Below are 27,920 nucleotides of genomic sequence, written 5' to 3' on the forward strand. Positions count from 1 at the left end.
TTTTGTTTAAACTGAGTACTTTCTTTCACTGCTTTGCAAGATTTTTTTTTAATTGTATTTTACATCCAGGTCATATACTGATACTTGTATGAGAATATTGTCATTTATTCCCACTTGTGTAAGGAAGTTTTTCAGAAAGAGTACTTTTGATTTTCCTTTTCTCCTGTTCAGATTTTTTTAATTGTTTCTGTGTTAAAAGAGCTAAAAAGTGCCTGTGGAGACCCAAAGATGGAGCACTGTAAAAGCACTTAGGTTTTGTGATCTGCTTTTGTGGCTATACACACTTGGCCAGAAAAGTGATGGCATTGGCAAATGCTAGGTCTGTAGAGAAGTCTCTCCTGTGTCCCTCAACAGAGGGAAACAAAGCTAGTAACACAAGCTCTGGGAAAAAAATATGATTAAATATGATTAAATGCTTTGCCTTAAATAAAAATTACTTCTTTGTTTTGATTGTATTACTTGGTTTGATGATGTTTTACTCTAGGCAGTATTTTAAAATACATGGTTTGACCCATTGTCCTTTCTAAGAAGCTGCTTAATTCTGGTGCAGTTCAAATGTAGACTAAAGTTTAGAAAATGTTTTATTTGAACAAAATAAATTGTAAGGTACCTTAAGTTATGGTATGTGTTGTGGAAGGGATAACACATGACATGCTTAAGTAGGCTTTTACAAGGTTGTACCAGTTCAGTCTGTTTAAATTTGGATATGTTTGATACATTTCTTCAGGCTCCAGGTGAGCTTTCTGCTGTTGAAATTGCTGGTTTGTACTGGGTTTCATCACTTGTGTGCTTGGAAGAAGAAAAGTCAAGTTGGAGGAAAGCAGGATTCCTCTTGTTTCACTTTAGTATATGGAATTATGTTTGAGAACAAATGTGATGCTTTTATTTTTGGTTGATTTTTATTTTACTGTTGTGAAATATTAGTTATTTTCTCCCTCCTTATAGCAATATACAATAGCAAACTGAAAATTACTCCTGTTATTGTAAACATTTATTTTTGTGTATTTTGTTTTATTCTACTGCCTTAGATGTATTCTTTGTTTCCAGAAATTCCCTGTAGATCTAATGAGTTCTTAAATGACTAGGCCAGAAAGCTGCTTAAGGCTTTTTTCCTGACAAACAAAAATATTTTCTCTACTATAATATTATAATATATTCAAATACTGTGTTGTATATTAACAGTTGAGTCTCTTATAATTTCCCTCAGCTGGGATAAAGACATTACCTCAATCAGGAATGAGATTAAAGGGATTTATGGTCATTTTATTATTCCACCTACAGTGTAATGGTTGACACCTAGATACATATATAATAGAAATGAGCCATAATTTGCAGGCAAAATATGGATACACACTTCAGTCAAAATAATTTTTGAATATATTTATTTCAGAATTGTGTATTTGATATATGCTAGTCTTAAATCTATAATGTCCTTTGACATAAAGCACACAAGTGCTCATAGTGGATATGGAGGAAAGTAAGAGATCACCGGCTTCACAGTATTAAATTTCCTCTGCCTAAGGGTTATTGTTGATCAGACCATGAAAGTGAATGTCTGGTTATAATGTATTCATGTTTAAAAGAAAATATGAATGGTAGTAGAAAATTACAGCTGCTTAGCACTAAATTTGTAATTAAAAAATGCCAGGCCAACAAAGGCACTGATGCTAGTTAGATGTTTGTGGTTAGTTTCCAGATAATACGTAGCTTGTTCCCTTTGAAGAGCATAAAGTGATTTAGTTCTTTATATGTATCATTGGATAGGCTTAGATGTATTTACATCCAAATAAATAGTTTTCTAAGGAGAATTAAAGTTCTCAAAACATGATCAATTATGTATATATTTTTTGCTTGGAGTTCAGTATTTATTTTTGGCATTTAACAGCTAATCAAACAATGTGTGTACTGCGAGGTTTCAACATACTATTGAGCTTCTGTGAATAATAATTACCATTTGACCCTTGGCTGTAAATGAGATGCCAGGTGAAGAAGCACATATGCTTGTTGTGTAGGCTAAATGCAATACAAAAGAAAGAGGTTACACTGTATATGAATTATGATTGGACACAGTTGGTTGCCGCCAGCGGCCGGCTATGCTTTCCCTTTGCTGTCTGCTCCAATTTCTCTTTGGACGGGTTGAGAGAGCACTGCGTGTTCAGGTCAAGATGTTTGCCTAGAAATAGTAGTACAGTTGCAGCTGTGTTTGCTGGAGCAGGAGACTAGTTTAAATAGCATTACCATTTATCCAGTCCATTAACAGAACTCTGTAAAATAATACCAACTCTGCATAAACTACAGGACAGTGTAATAAAATTACAAGCACTTGTTGACAGATGGGAAGTATAAGTAAAGGAAAGCAATAGGTTGAGAATTTAAAAGAGACAGTGCATTATTTTTTGTGTCTAAAGACACTTAATTTCAAAGGTAGTTAAATTATATTTCCGGCTACTTTCTTTCCAGTTTAGCAGCCTTCCAAGAAATCTCCTGGAACTAGTTAAAATGGATAATTTTAGTCAAAAGAGAAGCTGATTTTCCCATTAAAAGCTATCTATAAAGGTGTTTTAACATAAATATTTCGGTGGGAAGTAGGTAATGCCAAAAATAGTATGAAGAGCGCTGTAGGGTATATTAGTCTTACTTTGCAAGCAATGTCTCAAAGCACGATGTACATGAGCCTCTGTTTTGATGCAGTACCATTAAAATAAAGGTGCTGTTTGAAATCCCCTGGGATGATAATCTAAGTTCTTGCTCAACAAGTAGTATTGCTGCAAGCAGGAGCCTTCTTTGGTGTCCTGTATGCCCACTCATGCTACGTTGTGTCGTGTCAGGGATGGTACCTTAGCACAATGACCACAGCCTAGCAAGTGCTTATCTGAGGCAAATAGATTTTGACTGCTTACTTTGGCTGGTTAGATCACAGTTCATTGATTGCTGTTTGCTGCAGGATACCGAGCTGCAGCTTGGACCCAAGCTGTTTGAAAAATCAGTTGTAAAAAAATACCTTTATTAATCAGCGGCATGTAAAGTTATTGAATTACATGCACAAAGCTTGTCCCTTCTGATTTACATTTTTTGTGCTTGGAATGTGGTTAAGTTTCTTTACTGACTAATATCTGTATAAGTTAGGCAATGTTGGCCTTGAAAAACAAAATCAACCTTTGTAGTGAATGTTGTCTTGTATGTTTTTCTTTTAGTATGTGTGCTTGAAGGTACACACTGTGAATGTTTCTCCTCTAAAGGGAAAAACCTCCAAAACTTAATGTAGTCTGATTCATAAACATCAATTTTGAGATGTCTGTTAGTCACTAAAAAAATTCCTAACAGCAAATAATTACAGAGAAAAAGTACTAAACATAAAAAAAAAAACTTTTAAAAGTTATCTTAGGCCAGAACAACAGCGGCAGCAGCAACAACAAAACATGCCGTACGGGGGGCCTTTGCAAAAATTCCTCCTGAATTAATTTCTGCCAGCTATGATTAAAGTGTGCGGTACTAGATGTGTCAGACACCATAGTTCTCTGCTTCATTTTACTCTTGGCCTCTTTGGCCCTTGCCACAATAAATCCCACAATGGTTGGGCAGGAATTGCAGGTTGCAGTTGCCAGGGTTACCGTTGTCCGGCCGCACCGACATCATTACTCATCCCTGCCCGGGCAGCTCCTCCCGCCGGCTCCGGGCCTGCTGCTGGAGGTGCTGCCCGCATCACTCGCTGAGCCTTGCGCTGCTTTTACCTCTGCCGAGAGAGAAAAAACTGAAAAAAAACCACAAAACAAACCATATCAGATAGGTAGGGGAAAAGGTAGTAAGATGGTGCATGTAAGGCGCTAGAACAAGGACTTTTAAGTATTTTTAAGTGCTGGACTCTGTATTGTTAAGGTGTAATTTATGATTTTGTCGTATTTCTTTTAACCGTAATCACAGTAAGTGAAACTATAGTCATAATTTTGTAGAAAAGGCACTTCAGACTGAAACCATTTTAGCAACTCAATAAAGTAATCATTCATTAGAAAAATGCTCATTATCTCAAAGCCTCTGAAATATTCCAACTGCAAACAACTGCTCTGGGTGTTAAATCCAATGAGGAGCAAAAATGAGTTTCCCCATTTCAAAAGACAATATTGAAGAATTTTTCTCCTTTTAAGAGTAGATTGCTAATGGAGCTGCTGTCAGGTAAGTGCAGTGGGTTGATTTCCACTGTGCTGCAATGGCATTACAGTGTGCTCCACTTTATTGCAGAGGCGGGCTGGATGGACAAAAAAATTAAGAAACATTAATTCAAACATGAATTATGAAACCGCCTTGTTGCTATATCCTCCCCAGGATAGTGTGTGTTTTACTCACTTATTTGAGTTTTTATTATTTATTATGGTGTGTTTTAGCAGCATGCATACAAGGCAACTAAATTTTTTTTCATGTGTTAGAATTAAGTCTTATTTTAGGGCTAAATGGAAGCAAACAAGTCTTCCCTACATTGTATCAGTCTGGCTTCTGTTTTGACTTGTGGTTTTTTTTACCACAGTTGCTTAGTTCAAGTAAAAGGATGTTTGAATTGTTTTATCTAGCCAATTAAGTTCAGTTGGCAAGACTATAGCTATTCTACTGCTAGTTAGTTTTTAAATACTAGCCTTATTTTGTTAGCACCACTCTTGAACTGTGACTGTAGTTCTCAGAATGTAACTATCTTTCAAAATTATTATTTAGTGAAGACATACAGCATATTAGTAGAGGTATAAATGAGTATACAGTTCTGGCTTTGTGGTATTGTAAGCCACTAATTAAAAAGAAAATTTTAATAAATGAGTAATTACTAATCTTTTTTTCAGTGTGCAAGCACACTTACTGGTTTGCTACATCACTGCATTTTTGCTAACAGGAGGTCTCATTGCCCCAGTATGGAATTTTTTCAGGGTGAATGTGGTCCCTTATGCTGCATGGCCACTGCCAGTTACATTTCTGGGAGTTTATTTTTGTATAATCCCAGTCGGTAGGCAGACAGGCCTATCTAAAAAGTAAAAGAATTACTGTGTATTAAACATATGCTTTTTAAGGTTCATTGCCTGTGAGAATAAACCAGAGTTACAGAACATGTTACCTCTGTGCTAGATTTGTAACACCTAATTTCTGGCATTTATTTTTGGCATGGAAGAACTAGGAGATGAAGTTTTGTGAGACATTATAAACGCTGTTACTTCTGTTACCTGCTCATTTTTAATGTAAAGACAAAAGAGAATTGGGAGCTCAAATGCTTTATGCAGTTTGACTTTCATGTTCACCTTTTTTTCTGGTTCTATGACCACTTGCTTCTACTTTAAGCTTTCATTCTCTGCTATAATGTTTCAAAATTGAAAATTCTGTCATTTCAAGGTACTGAATAAACCAAAAAACACCACAGTAGCTTTGCTTCAGACATACGCATTACTGATATGGCAAGATGGCATTTTAGAGTTTTTTGGAAGTGTTGCAAAAATGCTTACAATTCATCAGGTTGATTGATTTTTTAGCAAAGAAACAAGTATTGCTTATATGCATTTGGTGTACAATTTGCAGTAGCTATATCCTAGCAACAGCAAGCATTCAGCCTTAGATTCAGCTGAGTGGAAATGTTGATAGAACCAGAATGAACTTTTGAAATGTAGTTAGAAAAATAAAAGTAAAATGAATTATCACTCTGTGCAATTATTGGACTTCAAACTTCACTTTGTTTCTCTTCCTGCCCTTTGTTATAGAATATCTTAATCCATTGGCCTTTCCCGAGCTATGCTTTCTTTTGGATTTGCATGTCACCTGCTATGATGCTGTGCAGGAAAAAAAACTGGTGCACCAAATAAACAGAAATCAAGTGAATTCTTGTTACTGGAAGTAATAGTATGAGATTTTTGAAGCTGGAAACAAACTATTTTATTGTGAAATTATGCTCTCTCTATGGATGTTTTTATTTCTTTACTTTTGAGATAAATGGAAACTGTCTTTGAATTGTGGCTGAATTTTCCTTTATTTCTTTAATCATAAAAGCATAATTTTGTTGTTTTTTTACAAGCAATATTTCTTTTGCTATGGGATAAAATGGAAAATTGGAAGGACTGCTGGGGCTGTAAACCAGTTCTGATCTGGGCAGATCGCTAACTCTTTATGTAAGCTGCAATAATAAGTGGTATAGTTGGCTAAATTCAGCAAAAGGCATCTATAGGGATATCCACAAATTGGACTTTGATCCTTGTGGGTCCCTCCCATCACAGAATCACAGAATACTCTGGGATTCTGTGATACTTATATTTTTTGGGTTTTTTAATTAGAACAAACACTCCAAAACTGTTTGGTCACTTTTAACCTTAATTGGAAATTTATGTTAAACACCAAGCAAACAAAAATATGACTTACAGCAATTCTTCTCAACCAACACAAATATCTGTGTTATTTAAAATTTTTTATGCTATTAGCTGCTGGCATTTAAATATGTCTAATGTGAAAACATGAATCATATTAATTACTCAAGCCATAGATCTATTTAAATAGTGTTGTGGTATTCAGAGTAATTGAGAGGTCTACTTTAGCTATTGTGGTTTTGGTACTTTGACAACAAGCATAAATAATTATCTTCTGTGTTTTTCTTGGACTCATAGCAGTTAAAGCTGAGAATTGTGTTTGAATACAAAAATGAAAGTGGCTGGTTTTGGATCACCTGTAACCATATTCATGTCCAGTCTGAATCAGCCCCTGGGTTGTTCCTGCAGGGTTGACCTTGAAAGCTTTGGTAAATTATGATACAGGAAGCTGTTTAGTCAGGAGTTAAGTAGAAAACTGAAACTCAGTGAAAGAAGTCATGAAAAGTAAAAAAGCATGTCAGAGGAATTGCCGTTATTGTGTGGTGCAGAAACATGGTGTGAAATGTTATAAAGAGGACATCTGTAAGTCTTGGCTTGCACAGAGTGGACATTTAAGCACAGCCATGTCATCTTGATTAAAAAAAAAAGAACAGAAAAGAGGAATAAATCAAGCCAAGGGAAAATCTGAAAGTATAGAGGCTTGTCCCTGTGATGGTAGGTTTCTTCTACAAGTGGAAGATTAAAGCCTAAAGTAACTGAATAGCTGAGAAAAGTCCAAAGAAAAGTTGATTGCTTCCCCTCCAAGAGTTCCAATTGATTGAAAAAAGCCTAATTTAAAGTTCTGTTTGTTCTGTGTCTTAAACCATCAGAATTTTCTTTTAAAACTGGGGGAATGCTCTGGAAGAGAAAGAATCCAAAGATAAAAAGTCATTGCAGGCCAACAATTGTTCCTAATCCTCACAAAATGCTGGAGAAATTAAATTTATTCTTTATTGCTCAAAGTGTTACCTAGGTCACTGGGCGATGGGAAAATTGAACTGGAAGTCGAGTAGGCACAATCTTTGTTTTGTGTCTAGATGCTTAACCTTAGACACGACAAGGCATCTTAGTGTGTTGTGGGAACCTGCTTCAGAGTATTAACACCAGGACGTTTATTACCCTGGATTTATAATGGGCTATGCTGTCAGCAGATGAAAATGTTGTGTTTACATTTCAGTGTTAAATGATCATTTAATTAACACCTAAGAGAAAAAAAAAAAACCTTGTGAAATTCTTAGCAGCTTTTATTGTTGGTTTCCGTGGAGGTTTTAATATCCAAGTTATGCTGTGGTTGCTTCTATAATACAGCTAGAAAAGACATTTATGAAGGCAATCAAGAAGGACAGACAGTTTAACCCCTGTTGACCCTTCATCCTGAATGTTGATTTATATAGCATTTTAAATGCATTGAATTTGTTTTAAAGCTTCTTTAATGTTACCCACACAGCATTCAAGCAACACAATGTTTTTCCATGTAAAAATATTTCCCAAAGTGTACATTCTTATACAGAGCATAGTTTTTCTTAGAAAATAACTAATGTATATAGAATTTATCAACAAAAATTTTACTGTAGTTAACAAAGTTTTTGGTTTAGCAGATTTGTCTATATGTTCTTAATAAGGATATACAAGCTTCTATAAGGAAAAAAAAAACCAAAAGGAAGTTTGAAACAGACATGATATCATGTTCTGGTTGTAGTAGCTACTGTCTCAGTTCTTCAAAAAGAATAGGAAATTGGCAAGGGAAAGAACATTACTACAAAATTGTGTATCCACTTTACCAGCATAGATCTACTTCCATATGTTCCATTGTATCAAAGTCAAGGCTATCCAAAAGATTTAATTTGCTCTGGGTCCTTCATAATGCTTTTTGTTGTAATGTTGATCTACAAATGCTTTCTGCAATAATGTCACCCTAGAAAGCACATTTGAATAGGGTTTTTTTGCATCCTAGATCTAAATCTAGATGAAATGGTCTTTGCAGATGCTTTTCAAATGATGTGCTTTTACAAACACACTGTAGTTAAAATTGAAATTACTTATAGATTTAGAGATTGTTTTGGGGGTTGTTTGTTTATTATTTGGTCTTTGCTCAGGGAATAAACCACACAATTTTAAAGCATGTTAAGAGAATAATAATAAAAAGCCCAGCACAGTTTAAGTCAATTATTGATGATCCACAAATTTTATGGTGTTCTTTTCATTTTTCCTAATGATCATATCCTTCTCGCATGTCAATAACCGAGTTAGAAAACGCAGATGGAATCTGCTGATACAGTAAATGTTCCTTTTTTTCCAAGCAACTGACATGAACCATCTAACACTTGATGAAATATTACAGCTGCAGTGAGACTTCTATCTGCCAGTGGGATCTTAATGTTTTTCAAACTTCTCTAAATATATTTATTAAGTTGAAATTTAATATTCAGATAGAGACTTGCATTTTCTTTTGTCTCAAATATTTGAGCATTTAGAGTTCAAACAGTGTATTGCAATGTCAGTCCTTTCCTCAGCGTTTTTAATTGAAAAATAATTTTGCAGTATCCATTTCTTAATTGACATGTTGGATGAAGGAACCTTAGGATAGATAAGAAAGGCTTACCCTGTACTATGCAGAGCTTGCTCTCCTCTCAGTCCTGGTAAAGCCTGTAGGTTTGCTGTGCTGGTGAGTGATTGAGATGAGCAATGCATGCAGGAAGACTTAGGCTGCACTTTCTGCATGCAGAGCAGTAAAATTCAGCTGAAACTACACTGAACTGTTTGGGACTTGGAGGCCTGGTGGGAAGGTCACATACATTATCTAAGTACCAATTAAAGGGACTCTCATTGTGGTAGAGAAAGTGCCAATATACAAAGTGAATGCTTGGTCTTGGGGAAGAGCTGAAGCCAGGGCTGCAGTGATGAACAGCCCAGGCTGTTGTCCTGGTCCTTGTAGCTGTTGTAAGGGTACTTGGAGCCAGGGCTGGTGGTTTTACTTGGGAAAGGCTGCTTATGAATGCTGAGCGGGGTTTATTCTCTCCCCCAGACACTTGAGAGGCCTGCTCTGCTAATGGCTGTTCAGACCCACCTCATGGAGAATAAAGCTGGGACTTGCAGAGCTCTTTTCATCTTTACAGCCAAGCCCAGGTGCAAGCCCTCCCTGGCTCAAGGGTGTTTAAAAGACCACACTCGGAAGGCTTCTTTCCAGGGCCCTTAGTCTTTAGGGGGGAGAAATAAGGGGCTGAACTGGGGGGGTAATCCTTTCAGCTAAGCACTCCTTGAGGTTTTTCAGGGTAACATGTACAAGAGAAAATCTTTGCCTCCTTTCATTTCTCCTTCTGCCCAGACAGTTCATTGGTATTTTTATTTTTGCTATGAATGTGTAATCCATACAGTTGTGAGGAAGGGCTGCTCGTACTTTTAAGGTAGCGTGCACAAGAAGAGGATTGGTGGCAGTTGTTCAGTGCTTTTGGTATTTTAACATGGGGAACCTAGAAGAAGCATAAGCTCTTCTTTTTCCCACTTTTATGGCTTTTTGTAGGAGTGATGGATAGCGGGCAGGGATTTAGATGGTTGACCCTGAAGCTGCAAAGGTTGCACTTGGAGTTTGATAAGACCCACAGGGAAGAGTTTCACTGAAGATAGGATAACAGCTAATATAATGAAGGTGGATTTATAATAGCTGCTTCTCTGAATGCAAAGTTAGCAGAACTAAATAAAGGTATTTAGATAAACTAAAAAAATGACTCTGACACATATGTATGCTGCATGAAAGCAGTGATTATTTCTGAGACTGGGGAAAATTCCTATCTGGTCCTTACTACTTGTGCATAAATGTTAAATCTAGTCTGATTAATTGATTCTGTCATATTCTCTGTGTTCTTTATGAATTGTGCATTCTTTGCAAAAGGCAAGAGGCTTAATTCCCTTCTAGATTTTAGTAATGTCTATAAATTCAATAGAGCAAATACTTTGGTGTAACTCTCCTATGCCGTAACTTGTTATGGCAGTAGTACTGTCCTCATCATTTATGTGCCTACAACACAATAAAAACACCATTCAAAAAGCATTATTTTTTATGTCAGAGTAATTTCTAAAAATGACAAACCAGAACTTTTGTGGACAGTCTGCCAAATCTGTAGAGGAATGCTTTGCCTCTTGATCTCTAATACAGTGTTCGTGTCAGAGGTGCAGAAACCAAAACCACTCATTTGGCACAGAGTATGGAGATATCTCATGGCAAACTTTTGATTTTGTGTGTAAGTTTAGCAGATGCCAAATTTAAATTTCAACGATAAAAAAATCATAACCACAGTGTTGCTTTTCCTTGATTTGTCAGTGAGAGTAGCCACACACATTCAGATTTGAGCATTGGTCTAAATGCCAGTCAGGTCATCTTCACTGTTCTGGCTGATAACAGTGGTTCTGTCTGTGTAAAATAAGAGAATCTTTCACCATCTTGTAAGTCTCGGACTAGGAAGTAATCAGAAAATTGTTCAACTGTTTTTCAGATCTATAATAAAGATTACTTTTAGTAAAATTTGTTCAACTAGCATGCCATATTAAGATGAAACAGTTTTGCAACATGCAGTGCACGATCACCTTTGAAGTCTTGCATGTAAAACTATATGCTGTGTTCAAAGCTGCTGGGGCATGGCCAGTTGGGGCATGGCCAGCAACATATTCCTCAAGTTTTAGATACTGGGGTGAAGTATTCATTTGGTTCATTGTTTTGTAGTCTATCGATTGCTGATCTAAACTGTTTAAATAGCATATCAGTAAATTTTGGTAAAGGAAATAATAGTGAAGGATTTAAATTTAAAACTAAAAAGTATACTGTAATTATTTCTTCTGTGGATATGAACTGGAGAATGTGGGAAATACAAAACATGGCAAACTAAAGATTGTAATCACTGGGGAAAAAACTATTGTGAGAGAATAATAGCTGTAAATGTGCAGCATGGAACAACATCATCATCCCATTTCATGTGTGTGTATCAAAGGCACTGCAGGAAATAGAAAATAAAATATTTCTAACTTTGTTATGGAGTTTTGCATAACCAATGGTGATGTGGTTTGCTTTGCTAGTTAATATCATGGGAAGTTCACTTCAAATGGGTATTTTTTCCATTTTTTTGCAACATTAAAAATATTTCACTAATATTTTGGCTAAACTGAAGTTTTTTTCTGTTCTTGTGAATCAGGTTGCAAAACCTATTTTGTCTTTTTCCTCAGTCAAATGAAAGAAAATGGAAATGCATTTGAGTTGTAGGGAAGGCTTTAAAATTAGTATGTGCTGTTAGCCTACTTATATGAGTGGAATAGCAAAATAATGTCAGTATCATGTGTGCATGTATACTGGGAAGAATAAACAGCAAAACTGGGAGAAACGTAGTTGAATTAGGAAGTTGATTGGTCAAGAAAATATTTCTGCAGGGAGTTGCAAGCTTTTGAGATGGTTGACCTAAGAATGATTGTTTGGTGTATATTCAGCATTGAAGTAAAAATAATAATACTGCCAGATACACAAATTCTTAGTGAAGAAATGTAACTGTACAGTTTGCTATAATAATAAATTCCCAAGATTTAACATTTAGGAGTAATAGGGGTGTTGGATTTTCTCAGTAGTAGTTGAAAATCAAAGCTTTTTCTGTGATTTGTTCATTGCTGGTCTCCAAACCATTCCGTTACAAGCTCTCTTCATCGTGATTTTATCCACAAAGGTGCCAAGTGGGGAGAGGAGCCTGATTCTTCCTTGCAGTATGAATGACAGCTTGCAATGCTGTGTTCCATGTGATGTATCTGATTAGGGTGAAAAGGAGAAAAGGAGTGGGATGGAGCCACACTGCTGGCCAGCAGTGCTTCTCACACCTAGATAGGCTCTAGACAGTGAGCTGGTATTGGGAGTAAATTCTGAAACGTGAAAAAGCTGCCATTTAACTGAAAGTCACAAGTACTTGGCAATTTGATTACTGATTTGTCTTTTTGTCCAGGGAAGAATTTGTCTTACAAGAGCTGCAGATTACCATAATTGCAATGTAGGATTGAGGCCTAGAGAGCCTTTCAGGCAGAAAAGTGTATTATTTCACATGCTTATTCTAGAGAAATTCAGATTAAGGTGCATAAGAATTGTTGCATGTTGAATAAACAAAAGTAGAAAGCATTTTGTATGAAAAAAACATAGTTTTGTTCCTGTTGCTGTAAAAGACTTCAAAGTCTGTTTCCTGAAGTAAAGCACTATTAGCATAACCACTCAGTTTTGTGTATTCCATGGAAAAGGAATTTGAGTGCTCACAACTCTGCCTTTCATGCATACAGCAAGGCATCAGCGTGTGATGTGTGGGCCTGAAAATGCATTAGCACTGGTAGTTCTTTGAGCCTCCACTATTACTGTTTAAAATACTAACATTTTAAGACAAACAAAAGCAACAATCCCTCAAAGAACTGAAATCCCAGTGTTTGAGAAGTAGTCGAAGAGAAAATGCCAGTGAAGGTGGAGATGTCTGTCTTGAAAAGATTTCTCTGTTTCTCCAAAAGAAAATCGTTAGGAAAAATATCTGTATCCATTAAATGTTATATTATAGTATTTGATGAATTAGAGACATAAATTTAGAACTTAGCTTAATATCTTCATGTAGTGAATAACAATGTGATGCTGTAGTTTCAGTTTATAGTTCCTTAGAAATGTACAGCTTTGTAACTGTGTACTTTGTTGAAAATGGAACTTAAGCTAGAGTCCTGTAATGGGGCTCAGAGCCTGCTTTTTGCATGGTTGGCTGCGTGTGGAATTTTTTTGTAAGAAAGTGTGCTGCTCTTAATGTGTTTTGTTCACTTTACTTACATTTTTTAATTACAGCTATATGACTGTATCTGTTCGTTGTGTTTTATTTTGGCTTCTGAACTTGACATGACTTCTCAAATAGTTTGCTAGATGGGAATGTTGCTGAAAAGTCTTTAATGGTGTAATCTCATTCTGCACAATAAGAGTGCAGGTCCCCTATAAATTTAGTAAGTATTTAAAAAAGGGTGAGTACATTTGATATGCCTAAAGAATGACACCAACAGAAGATAATCACTGTATCTGTATAGCCCAAGTGTAAGGTCATCATCATTTTGGCGTGTCCTGGTTAATGAATTTCCTTAGGTATGCTAGGAATGTATTTCTAAATAAAGAAATAAAGACCCATATCTTTCTTTTCATATAGAAAGGAGAATAAACACTACAGAAAGCTACAACTAGTAATTAAAAAAACCCAAATAATTTGAATTATGCTCAGTGTTTCATTTGGGTGGTCCAGAAGAAGATTGAAAAGACGTTCTGAATTTGGTTTCTGTTCCTTACTGGAGAAAAATATTGTATAATCAGAAATAATATTTTAATTGATGCTTTGTTTTGCTTTATTTGCTTAATAACAGTATCCTGCTGTGTGTAGTTTTTATCAGCAGTGCTTTTGGGGTTGTGTAATGTTTAGAGAGGATTACACTATGTAAAACTTTACAAATATGAGACTTTTTTAAAAAAGAAAATGTGGTGTAAATTAACTAATTTCAAAAGGAAACTTAGTAACTTTGGGGGGGGCGGGAGAGAAGAAGGGGGTGTGGTTAAAACATTTATGATAAATATTTTCTTTTTATTTTCTACTTTTGGTTTTGTTTTTGAATGTTTTGTTGAAGATACAAATCTGTAGGAACTGTTCCAGAAGGTATGAACTATAAAGAAAAAGTAAAGAAATACTTGTTTGTGCTGAACTTTTATATAGAATTTGTACCCTGAAATAAGCCTAGGTAGTGTTTGAACACAGGGGAATTTCTTAAAATAAACACAGTCATGAAGGGAAAATGTGATAATGACTTGATGATGATGAGTGTCTGCTGTTATGGGTCCAGTGACATGCAAGTGCCAACACCCCAGCCTCTACACCACGATCCAAATTGTAATGAAGGAATTTGGCAGCTCTGATGCCTTTATGTGAACATATTACTATGGCTATGAAGAGAAATAGTTCCAAAATGGAAATACTAACAAATATTTAGTCATTTCCAAGCAGATTAGAAGCGGAAATAGACATACTATAGGAACCGAGATAAATAAGAAATATATCTTTTGTGTGCATATGTTCCATTCCTGTTTCCCTGGGCTGGTTCTTCCTTTTAAAAATCAGTGTATTTAGACAGGTTATGTATATTCTCTTTGTAAAGGTCACATCCCCATTTCTTGATTTGTTTCAGCTTCCTTCCTGCTTTCCCTCTCTGCGACTCTCCTCTTATGCAAACATCAGCCCTGATTAAAGTCTAAAACTTGCAGAAAATGTTCTGTACCAGATTGTGGGCTGGTGAGCTGTCCGACAGCCGTGAGCTGTCTAATGGAGAGCAAGAGTTCACATTTGTTCCCTAGGGCAGGCTCCCCCTTGTGGATGCTGAGCCAGCTACTGCCAGATTCCATGAGCTTCCGTGCCTTGTACTAACTTAACGTGGAATTCCACATAGGTGTGGTTTGTTTTATTTTGGTTTGTGGTTTTTTTTTGTTTTAAAGTTAGTATCTGTATATAATTCAGACGTCAGTTGTTTTTTTCCTTTTTTTTTCTTTTGTATCCTCAAGTAATTTTCAAGTCAGGCTGACCTGAAAAGTCTTAACTCAGAAAGAAGGTTTGAGAGTAGGAAAAATATTGTTAGAACAGAAAGGTTTTAACTTTTTTGTGAATCCTGTTTTTGATGCAACCTCTGCTGCTGTTTTTTGATGAAAGCAATTTCTGTTAGCTTTTCTGTTCTGTTAGCTTTTTCTAAGTGTTCCACTTACCTTCTCTGCTAAATGAAGTTATGTCCAATAGTGGATGTCTAACATAGGATACTGATACCACTGTGAGCATCAGCCCTGGCAACTGGGAGATTATTTCCATCAAGTTCTCCAGGTAACTCTACCAAAGATCAGGGACAGCCGTATTGCTGGTTGGAATGATGTGTCTTTTGTTTGTCTTCCATGATGGTGCAGGACTTTGCAATGGAATGTGGGCTGTGGCAGAATTTAGAATTTTGGAATTTAAAATTCAAAATTTCAAGGTTAGAGTTTCAAACTGTGGTAAAGGCAATTTTTTTTACCATCTTCACTTGACTGCCTGTTTCTTGCAAGGTGTTTAATGCAGCTCATTGAGTAGACTTATTTACACAGGCTTAAGATGCTTTTCTGCTTGCTCACTAGCCCAGGCTGAATGACTCATCCGAGATCAAACTGTTGACAGAGGAGGTGCTTTTGGAGCTGCAGATGGCACTGCCAGCATCTTAATGAAATCTGGTGCCAAGGGAAGCATATGAAAAATGTAGGAAACAATATTGAAAATTGCATGTGAATCTTGAAAAAGTGATGTGTCTGTAGATGGAAGATGTGTGTTTTTCATCATAAAGAACTCAATCTTCCTCACTCTTCCACTTACATCAGTGCTAGCTCTAGCCCTGAAGATTTCTTAATGGCCTACAATTAATTGATTTGATGACTTTATCAATGTCCTAGTAGTTGACATTACTATCTCTAAAGTGAATGACAATCTTGTTGGAATATGCTTTTTTGAAATTCAGAAACCTTCTGGTCCTTCCAGATTCCATTTTCGTATCACAGTACTAGCTAGTACTGTTATAATGTACATATGGTTTCCTGGCTGACAGAGCTAATTGTTTGTTCTCAGATTATTCTCAATCCCCGAGTTGTTGTGTGCTAATTTCAGTCATTTTCTCAGTATGAAATGGATAAGATGACTCTAAGAAGGAAATTGCAGACTGTTCATGGTGCAGCTTCACCAGTCAGTGAAATTGCATCATGAATCAGGACCAAGAAATTTGACAAATTATATAACTACTTTTTTTGTATAGGGTCACTTGGAAATGCAGATTAGAATTCCTGGATATATGTTTTATGTATAAGATGAAGAAATCACCTTGCACGTATGAATTAAGGTGACTATTACTTACTAAACCATCATTAGATTTATATTGGGAAAAAGACACTACTGTTTCTCCTGCTTTTGTGGACCAATATTTTGTTTCGCCAGCTGCAGGGGGTTTTGTTTCTTTGGGAAATGTAAGCTTGCTAAACCTGAACTTGGGGTCACAGGATGGGATCATTCAGTACAGAAATTTTTGTTTCCTCACCAATACAGACACTGACTGCATATTGCAATCAAACCTGTAATTTGACAGTGCCAGATTAACTTTCCTGGGCAGTCAGGAGGAGCTTTATACTGGTCAAATCCCCTTTTTACACATCATGGATCAATGAAAGAAAAAATTGTGTGCAAAGAAATAGAGGCTCATTTAATAGATAAGATATCAGCAATAATTTCTGATGACACTTGTTATTCTTGTATAACTTGTCAGATCCCAGGGGATATCATGTTTAGTCATACTTCTTCCATACTTCTGTTATGATATTCTTCCAATTCTTGGGTGCAGTGAAAGCTTTTTGTCTTCTCAATATCTTCAGTATGTTATTTCTCATCGCTGTCCTGAACCTCAGCATGATGTTACTTGTTGGTGACTTTCACTGTGAGCTCAGTTGATGGACATTGTGATGTCTAGATTTCTGTCTTTTCTGGAGAATGTGACATTTTCTCTGCATTCTTAATGAAAAATCTAGTTAGTCTAGCTTTCTTTACTATAAATGATTCTAAGATGCTTTGTGTTAAAGACAGTGTTTTGTTATTTCTCCTATGGGACGCATGCAGTGCAGGAGAAAAACAAATTACTTGCTCACTTTGAAGTCACGCACACTCACATGTTCTTATCAATAAAACATTAAAAAAATCCCCCAAGACAAATGAAAATAGTACCTGAGAAATAAACATGTATTTTAAATAGCTGTGTGGGATTTTTATATCTAATTGCCCAAAGGTAACCATGACATTACATTTTGTTCCCTGAGCATGCTAGTTGCTTTAGTTTAATAGATTTGCTATATGTGTCTATTATTGTGTTAAAAATTTTAATTACTGAGGTTTGTGAAACTGCTTCCAAATACAAGGGGTATTTGTAGAAAGCTGGATAGATTGACAAGTGATTGACAGGGTAAACAGTCTCACTGTGTTCTGATATGCTATGCTGTGGTGCAATGCTAGAGACACCTCATAAGCCTCAGGAAGGAGCTGCAGTCCAATTTTTATTAAACTTTTACTGCTAATGTATCTTGACATTATTGTTAATTGGGAACCTAAATGTGCCCCTGTTGTCTTTTTCTTTGTTTCTTTAGAAAGCTTCACTGTTATCTTGCATTTCTATAAAACTTTAGTGTGACATAACTCAAGAGTGATGTATTTGTTTGTATTAGTAAAATACAGTGTTGGCAAGAAGTTAAGACATTGCTCTTTCTCCCATGTTTTCCATAACTTTTTATTATTTTTTTAATGTGGAAAATCTTTAAATGACAAAAGCTTTGTTTGGTGTGATACTGCAGAATAACACCTATTTCTTCCAAAACAAGATCCACCTAGAAAATGAGCATTAATTCTATGTAGCTCTTAATAGTGACCAACAGAGACACAGTTTTACCTTCTTTCACCTTGTTTTCCCTGCCACCTGCTCTCTGCAATGCACCAAAGAAAGAAAAAACCAAACTGAGAAACCCTCTGGAAAGACAGATAACTTCATTGGTTTGCCCTTGAAGATCTTTTTTTGTAGCATCAAGACAATATTGGTAGATTTGAAGATACAGGGACTATAATGACAAATACTTAGTTTTCAGCTGAAGACTATTATTGATATTTGAGTAAAGAAAGATAATTCACATCTTTTGAAAGCTTTGCAGCTTTAACATAATGCCTATATTTCTTAGTGGGAGATCAAAGAGAACTAATGTAAATTTTGGCACAATGCTGCAATTTAGTCTTGAGGTGGTCCCATGTGGGTCACACAGGCACATCTGTTGCATCATTCACATCTCTGGTTAGGGTGGCTCATGCTGCTGCCTTGCTGACTGGATTGTTTGCTGACAAACAGGCTCCTTACCTGTTCTTACACTAGGCTCTCCTTTTGAACAAGAGGCCCTCTTTTTCCATGCTGCCTGGAGGTTTCACCCAGTTGTCTCAACTTACTTTTCTTCTCCAGCTGAATGTGAACTAAATGGACTGGCCAAGTGCGTTAAACTCTGGTAAGTCTGTGATAAGACGCCCTGTAGTCAGGATGAAGACTTCTTTCATCCTTTTTTTAGTGCAGTAAAGTCAAGTGACTAGAACCTTCTTACCATGCTACTATTTTGGGTTTTTTTTAAACAGTATATTTAGGTTTTTTTACCTCTATATTAAATATAGTGATTTCACTTTACTTCTTTCTAAAATGTCAATGTGCTGCTGTAACTGTGCCATGTAATTTAAGACATTTCCACCTCCATAGTGGACTTTGCCCTAAAAATTATAGCTTTTGTGGTTGTGATAAATGATTCAGCATAGACTGGAGAGCTCTGAGTATAGTGCAGAACAAATAGCAGCAAAATGTGTTGTGAAAATGGAAAAATGTGTTTTGAGAGTGAAATAAAATTTTTTAACACAGTATGTTCTACTATCTGCATCTGGACCTGTTACCTTGCCCAAGTGTTTTGTTAAGCATTGGCAACACCTATGGAATTGGGTCAGGCTTGTTCTGCTCATTCTCAGGAAACTGCTGAACAGAACCTAAGTGTCTGGAGCTCTCTGGAGGTTGGGGGTTTCAAGTAGAAAGCAAAGAAATGCACTTGCATTCAGGCCCTTTCCGCTCCTGAGGAAGCAAGGCTGCTTCTAGAAACTGGAAGAGAAAGGTTGTGGATACTAAGAATAGAGTGGCTGAAATAAATGAGCTCATCATAGGATGAAGGATTTTTCATAAGACATAGGAAATGGAAGAGGCCAATCAAACTACAAATGGAAATTACTGAATTGAGAATACATATGGCAGTTAAGTTCTGGGTATATTTTTTATGGTTTAGCAAAAGCCTCAGCATCTTGAATACTTTTTACTTTGGCAGTAGATATTAGGAGAATTTTTATCCGAGCATTGTTAAATCTTTCATAAAAGATTCCAAGTATTTGAATGACAAAATTATTATGTTTCCTCTAATAACCTGGACCTCCAGAAGGATTTTGTATGTTTTTTTCTGCATTATGTGCTTTAATGCCTCTATTATCCAAATATATAATTTAATATGAAAACTTTTCAAAAGGTTTTAAGCCATGTACTCAAAATTATACATAATGTGCAATAAAGAAACAGGAACTAGCAAAAATTTTAAAAAATGTATGTGAATGTAGAAGATGGAATTATTATGGGTAATTTCCTGCATTTCAAAACAATGCTGGAAATATTAGTAATTCTTGACATGATTTGATTCTAATTACATTGGTTAAATTGGACATTTAATTGGTAAATGAATCCAAAATTCACAAACTGGATGAAATTTTAAAAATACCCTCAGAAACTATTTTATCTGAGTTAGTGGAATTGGATAAATAATCTCAACAGAATCTGTTTCCTTAGTGAATTAATTTTTTATTTCTTTTAGAATAGAAAATAATTTAGTTCTAGAATTTGTAAGCCAAAAGTATTCCTCAGAACTGTGTTCCTATTCTTTTTAGTCTGTATTTTTGCCTGTGGAAAAGGTCTAATTGGTAGCAACTGGTGTTCTGTTCTGAAAAAAAAATTGTTTTCTGTATCACCAGTTCTATCAATTAGATACATCAATGTAAAACTGTGTTGTCTTTTTGTGTTCATCTGAATATCTGCCTGATTTTGAATAAAAGTTTATTGTTGTGTAGTTGTTTGAAGTGTTTGGTGAGAAGGTAGCTCTGATTACAGTAGTATTTAATTATCTGATGAATTATGTTAATCTTTTGTTAGTTTATCTTTATGCTATAAAATTACATTTAATAAACCATGCCTTTAAAACTGCCTTTTTTTTTTAAGTGCAGCATTCTAAAATTTGTTTTCTGGAGAAAAATGTCCTGAATTCTATAGGGAGGGGAGAATAAAGCAGATTGTTACAGTTACCACTCTCAAACAGCATAGTTAGAAGGGGGTGGGGCAGAGGGTAAAAACCAAAAAGGTAGGTTTTTTTAACTTTTCTTCTGTTTTTATGGCCTCCCATTTCATTTTGCCTACTCCAGGGGCTAATATACCTGCCACCTTTCTGGAAGTCTAGGGGTATCCTGACAGCCAAAAATTCTTTGTACCCCTCTCTAAATTTAGCTTTTAGCTCCTGTCTCCTGAGCCACCACTTCTGTCAGCCTGTGCTTTGAGTTTGGTAACTGACTGAAACTATTTTCTGTGTGTATTTGAGAAATCTGTTCTCAGAGATCCAGATGAAAAGGGTAAGGCTGGAAGGATCATGTCATAAAAGCTTCCTTCTGACTCTTTAAATGCATTTAAGGAGATGGAAGCCAAGACAAATGAGCTATCCCCTACAGTATATTACTTTGGTCGAGCTGACTTTGCCATCATCTGTCTAAATGGTGGTGACATATTTTTGAAATAAATCATGGAACTCAAATAATTCAAGTGAGTTTGGTAGCTCGAGTCTGCTGATGTGTTTCTGCTGGAAGCTCAGTAGGGTGGTCAGGATGAGAGCCTGTGTTGCTGCTAAGTTTTTCTCCCCAGGGTGATGCAGCTTAATGTTTTTCACATGTTTGTCTTAACAATGCAAGGCCATGTTGCACTTTAGGAAATCAGTGCACAGTCCTTGGTTTATGCCCTACTTTTAAGTGTGTATTGTGTGGGAATGGGACAAGGAGTCTAGCCTCCAGGATAAATGTTGAACAATGAATATGACCTGTGTATCTTTTGTTATTATTCTGTTTTCTACTGTGTTCTCATAAAGGACATAAGGAAATAGGATTAGATAATTCTTTACCTATCTTTCTAGCTGAAACTGGTTTCTTGGGAATGCTTAACAGCCAATTCATTGTTAGGCTGAGAAGGTGTCACAAGTGCAGTCCTAGGTCTACTTATGCTCTCACTACCCAGGTACTTGAGTTAGCCTACTTTTGTAATATACAGGGTTGTGGTATGTGGTCAGGGAGTGGATGCTGCAGACACCTTGGCTGACATTGGAGTTCATGATGTCTGTATTAGGTAGGTAATCAAATCCACTCATAAAATACAGTGAAGATCAGTGCTGAGAAGGAGAAATTAATGCAGAAAGCATACACAAGATAGCATGGCAAAATACAACTTGTGAGTGGTTTTGGAGGTCACAGGATAATCTTAAGTAATAGTTCCATTGCACAAAAGGCATTTAGTCTCTCTGAGCTACTAAAGCTCCTGCAGTAGTAAGGCTGGATCATCTTCTGTTTGGTGCTTATCTGTGTCTAGTTTGGGAAACTTTTTTATAGACAATTATAGAATTATGGGAATTTATAGAAGAACAAGGCTTAAAAAACTATAAATAAGGTCTACAGAGTTTAGGAAATGTCGGTCCTCAAAACTTTGAAATAGTTGGTTATGTTTATATTAGAGGGAAGAGGACTGGACAGTAAGAGAAGAATGTTACAGAGTTATTAACAACTAATTGGGGTTTTTTCACTTCTCTCCAGCAGTTTCATTTGGAGTGATGAGTTTCATTGAACACTAGGAAATATTTTTCTGTTGTCTGAATTAGTGAAAGGCTACCAAGGCTTTTGGAAAATGTACTGCAATGGATATTTTAAAGACCGAGTTGGTAACATCTTGTAGGGGATTATATAGCTGTGTAAACTGATTCTGACTCGGTGATGGTTTCACAGTCTAAGCATTTAGAAAGGACTTGTCCACATATGTTTTTGTAATTGTAAGAAGAATTTGGTAATTTCAATAATTATGTTGCCATATTTACTATGAAATTCTATATCATCATAATTAATGTGCAATGCTTTCTATAAGAAATTCAGTTAATTCACACTGAAATATTTTAGACTATAAACCATTTTTTCTTCTTTTTTAGTTTCATCCTGCTAAGCCACAAACTAGGTTACAGAACAAACTAAATAATTTATATTATTGTGACTTCATTCTTATTGCTCTTGTTAATAATGTAACAGAAGAGCACAAATGTATTTCTTGAGCTTTTAAAAAGTCTTCAACAACATTTCTTCCCTTAATGGCTATTCATTTTTGATCTGGATGTAAGTTACAGCATCACTGTCTTAAGTGTTCTGGTTTGTCATATTTTAATTATGTCGTTGAATAAATGAACTTCTACCTTCACAAAGTAATAATCAGTTTAGTAGGTGGAACATTTCTTTCATTGAGAATTACTGTGAAATGCTGTAGAATGGCTTTTGACAAGGCTAAAGTTAGTGTTCCAGCAGCAACAGTGAAATTAGGTGGCTTTTCAACCCGTTCATCAAGCTCCTGCTTTTGACAGAGGAAACATCATTAACAAAGAAGAATGCATTTTACTCTGAGGGGTGCAGAAATTTATACCTTCTGGATTACTTCAACAGTGAAAAAGAGGGTAACAGTCAAAAGAAAGGCTTTACTAATATAAAAAAAGGCTTAGTATTTAGTAGAATAATTCTGCTGAAGTAGAATACTATATACTTTTATACTTTACTGCTATGCCTTATATATATTAGGAGAAAAAATATCCAGTGGTTTTCATATTTACTGGCCTCTTACTTTTAAAATCTCACTTGTAAGTAATGCAGCATGTGCCACTGAAGATTTTGATAGTTTCCAGGCTGTTCTAAGTAAGCTCTAGAGCTGACAATTTCTGTAATGAGGGAAAAAACCCCCTAGAATATAAAACAACACAACTTCCCCTATTAATTTGTATCTATTCTGTTTTCATCCTTCAGGATATTTCACTCAGAGACATGCAAATGTATTTTATTCTTCCCCAAGTGCTTTAGAACTGCGATATGTTTTGTATCACTGCTTATCTGTTTCAGATTTTTTATGGTCTAACATGTAGGACTGTTTCTAGAAAAGCAGAGAACTCAGTGTTTCTGGATTAACTTATTTTGCTTGCTTACAAATTAATTATTTTCCTTTTCTCTCTGTAGCTCTTTTATGACCTTTTCTTCTTTCCTTGTTAGTTTCATTGTCTGTGCCTGAAATTTTAAACTTCTTAGGATGCTGAAAGACAGGTGCATGGTACCTGTCTTGTGGGCTTTAAGAAACATGTTTTTACAGCAAACATGGTGTAACTTAGAGCTTTACTTGTGATGTTGTAATTGCATTATGATCCTGCTATCTTTTGTACTAGCCACAAATAAATTTTTCTGTTTTAACTTCTTAATAATTATGTTGGGTTATGTTCTCATCTTTACATTTAGTCTCCAGAATACCTGGAAAGATAAAATAATTTCTCTGCTGCATTGCTTTAGCAAGAATTGTTTTTATTATTTGTGTGAGTTATGATGGGAGGTGTTGTGGTTAGTTAATTAGCTGGCTATTGCTAAAACATATTTACAGTATACTTCTGTGATTTGACTTCTTCTTTCCTGAAATGTGAAGGTGAGGGAGAATTTGTGATCATGGATTGATATGGAGTAAATAAACCAGAAATTATGTAGCAGAAATGAAACAGATATAGGATTCATATTTTAGTGTGTAGTGTACAAGATTAGGTCCATGCTCCTCAGCTTTTTCAAAGTTGGGATGCCTCTGGCATGAATAAAGGCAGGAGTGTCATTGCATGATATATTACAGGGAATGTGGTGCCTACAAAGTTGAAGTGCCAGCTGAGAATGATTAAGGTTTGCAGTTTGCACCCATATGACTTTTCTGGAAATCCTGTTATTTTATGGATTTAACTTCTCACAAATCTTGAGTTGGTGCCCAGGTCCCCATGTTTCCTAGGAACTTGCAATCTGTCAGGGAGTGAATTAAGAAAGACAGTAGGAAATGCTGAGGCCAGCAGCCCAGTTTGTTTTCTCTCCCTGCGGATAATTGAGTGACTCTCTCTCCTTTGCTTTCTTACTGGTATACTTTCTTTTGATATTTGAGTAGCCAGGCTTTTGTTAAGAGAAATAAGAGAAAGCTAAACAAAAGTTTTCTTAACAGGAGGGAGAGATTAGATTTACTCACAGGACAAATAGGACATTGCCATTGGAGATTTCTTCATAGATACTCCTGTATCTTGGCCAGAGACACACTGTGTGTGCCTGGACAAGGTTCTGCTCACATACTCAGTGGTTTGGACTCTAAGTTCTGGTCATTTTCAGTTTTGCAAAAGTTCTGCTTCTCAGGAAAAACGTACCTGTGGCTGCAGAGTGGTTTTAATCCTGTTTTCTGACATTTCAATACCATTGGTGACTCCCTTCTTCTTTTCCCCATTCCTTTTACTGAGTATTTGATTGGTCCTAGAGAGTAGTTTGTAGAAAAGGAGAAATACAGCTCAGAAGCAGCCTAGTGGTTGGGGCAACCTCCTGGGGTGAAGAGCATCTAAATTTAAATAACTTTTTGAAAACAGCAATGTGAAAATGAATGCATCATTGAAACAGTGATCATCTTCTGCCTATCTATATTGTGCCCCAAACTGGCAGTCTGGGGAGGAAGTTGCTTCATTTTATAAGGCATTAGTGTGGGTGCAAGTGTCTGAGTGTTAGAACTTAGGTGGTCCTGTACATAAACACCCTTGTTGTGGAGGTTTTAGTTGCGTAAAGGATTAGGTTACAGTTGAGTGGGAAATTTGAGGATATCAGTGACATCAGATGTTGGTAACTGGAACTAATTTTGTGGATTTAGCACCTGGTGTTTCTTACTAATTGACATTTTTTTAAAGCCCGGTACTTGGAGTCTTTTATACCTAGGAGTCTTCATTATTTCATAATTAACATTAAAAGAGCTTTTGCTGTTTGTCAATGTTAAAAGATTTAAATAGCTTACCTGAAAGATGATGCCATCTTAATATATGATAGCTTTAAGATACCAGATTTCTGTCTTACTCATGTTTCATTTATTGAACAGAATGGTATTGGTGTCTATGGAATTCATGACTTACCAAAATGTTATCATACATACATAATTTTTTGGAAGACTATATTTTAAAAGAACAATCTCATGACCTAATAATTTAGATCCAGATTGTTTTTGTTTTTTTTTGTTTTGTTTTGGTTTGGTTTCTTTACAGGCATTTTTCCCTCATATTTAATGAAACTATTTCTCAAAGAAAATATATAGAACTTATTTAAAATAACAGTTCACTCTTTGTTTTTAATGCTACTAATAAAATACTGGAATTTGACAGAGAGTTTTCAGGTGCTAGATTTATTAAGAGATTGCTGCTTTTTTTTTTTTTTTTCTTTTTTAGAAAAAAAACTAGTTTTGGAAGAAGGCCATCTTGAATTTTATGAGGAGAAATTTGTTCGAGTCAAGCCAAAATGTAATATCTGTGATGCAGTGTTAGAAATAGAACTACTAGGTAGAGTGTCTTACCGTATTATTTTAGGAATTGAAAGGGTTGGTGCTTTTTTAATATGTATAAGAAATAGCTAAATATCTGGGATTTCGTATGAAATTAGGTGTCTGAAGTTTTTTATAATGCCTAAGGATTTACAGAAAAGGTGCACTGTTTCCCTTCTTCTCCCCTCAAAACCTTTTAATGCTCTTTAAATAGCATCACTGAAAAAAGGACATCAGAAATCAGAGACACAGAGACCAAGCCTGACACTTGATTTGTGCTAGCTTCAAAAGTAGGCCGCAGCTCCCATCATCACTCAGACCAGCTGACAAATTTTGTATTTAAATTGCAGTTCGTTCTGCTGACATGAATGAGTTATACCATTATGTGTGTGCCTTCATATGTAATCGCTCTCTTAATATAAGCAGTCCTATTAATGTTATATCAAAGTAATTTTTCCTCCCAAAATTGGAAATACCATTTTCTTGACAAAGGGTAGTGTTTCTAAATATAAGTACTGTATCACATCTGGAATTTTTATGGTGGTGTGGGATAACTGTGCAGAGCCAGTTAATACAGAAGTGAGTTGATATTCACACGTTTCAAAGCAAAAGATAGTTTTTCAAAGACCAGGATAGCTTTTACATTGAACAGTTAATTATGCTACTTCTACTCTGCACTTACGCTGTGCCTTTCATCCCTGGATTTTCAAGCCTAGAAGCAACATTAGTCTCACAGCATCCATCTTATTGATGTAGGTAACAGTAATAAATCACTTTGAGGCCTGGTTTGCTTACTTTTGTGAAGTACGTAAATGGACTTGACCAAAGTATAAAGACTTAAGCATCTGATCAAGAACTGCACACAGATCTGATTCTCAGCTTCAATCTGTATAATAGATATAGTATATAATTGTAATATAATTATATATTATAATATACATTGTATAATATATAATGTAATATCTGTAATAAAATAGTACATATCAATTTATATGTGATATATAATATCTATATAATATAATAACTTCATAATATATATACTTAAAGAAATATTTAGGCGCTTTGTGTCGCAGACATCTTTTTATGAAAATATTTTCCTTAGGATTTTTTTTCCTTCTAAGAAGCTGAGAAGCCTCAGAAACAAAATGTAAACAATGATTATAGGTAGATCTGTGATTGGTCTCATGTAGATGTTTAGAATTAATGGCCAGTCATGGCACAGCTGGCTCTCTCTCTGTCCGAGCCACAGACCTTTGTTATTCATTCTTTTCTATTCTTAGCCTAGCCTTCTGATGAGAACTTTTTATTCTATTCTTTTAGTATAGTTTTAATGTAATATATATATCATAAAATAATAAATCAAGCCTTCTGAAATATAGAGTCAGATCTACGTCTCTTCCCTCATCCTAAGACCCCTGTTACCACTGTCACAGCTTTGAAAGGCTGTCTGACTTTATCTCTTCTTGTGTTACCAAGCTAACTTCAGGGTACCTTTGCCTCTCAAGTATTGAACTTCCGCCCTTAGGAAAATGTTTTTAACTACAAACAAATGCATTGACTTTATCTAATTTTTTTTGTTAGTGGAAACATTTGTAAAAAACAGAAACTAATTTAAGTAGTAGGCAAGTTGGCATGTTATCTCCTTAGACCACCAGAGTTGCCATGGTTAACAAGCAGTCCCAGTAGATTCATGCCTGGAAAATGGATACATCTCCTAGCAGGACTTGACAAATGGTAACTTGTCATAATATTGATTCTCCCCTACTAAAAAAGAGGTTTTGTGTGAATAGATGATGCTTAAGACCACACTTGAAAATTCAGCATTAATTTAGTCCAGTGATTTATCCAGCTTTCTAGATTAGATGGTAGTATTTTGCTATAGGTATTTCTGGATAAATTGCATTGACTTGAACCGAACATATTTTGGTATCTTAATACAAAATTTTTAGGTGTAATCCAAATTATGTGGGTGTAAATTCTGGTACGATTTGGATATCCTGATGCCAGTGGAGTTGTGTAGTAAATGTCAGTCTTGATGATATCCCCCACTCAGTGCCAGGAGAATACAGATTAGTTGCACATTGTAAGAGATTTGAGTTGACAGAAAGGCTGAGAACAGTGCCTTTTCAGCATGGTGTCACTCCAGTTAGGCATCCTCAGGTATTATATGGTGAGATTTTCTTGTGAAGTTGTGGCTTAAATAAAGTGTTTATCCTAGTTGAAATTGCATTGCAAACTGACCCTTTG

At 35.7% G+C, this 27,920-nt stretch overlaps 1 protein-coding gene across 1 annotated transcript in view; it reads left to right on the plus strand.

The window, feature by feature from the left end:
• Window positions 1–27,920, plus strand: part of SLIT2 (slit guidance ligand 2) — a 278,830-nt gene that overhangs the window by 42,170 nt on the left and 208,740 nt on the right. The window lies entirely within an intron of this gene.

The sequence above is a fragment of the Geospiza fortis genome, unplaced genomic scaffold (genome assembly GCF_000277835.1).
Source record: "Geospiza fortis unplaced genomic scaffold, GeoFor_1.0 scaffold40, whole genome shotgun sequence".
Classification (NCBI taxonomy): Eukaryota; Metazoa; Chordata; class Aves; order Passeriformes; family Thraupidae; genus Geospiza; species Geospiza fortis.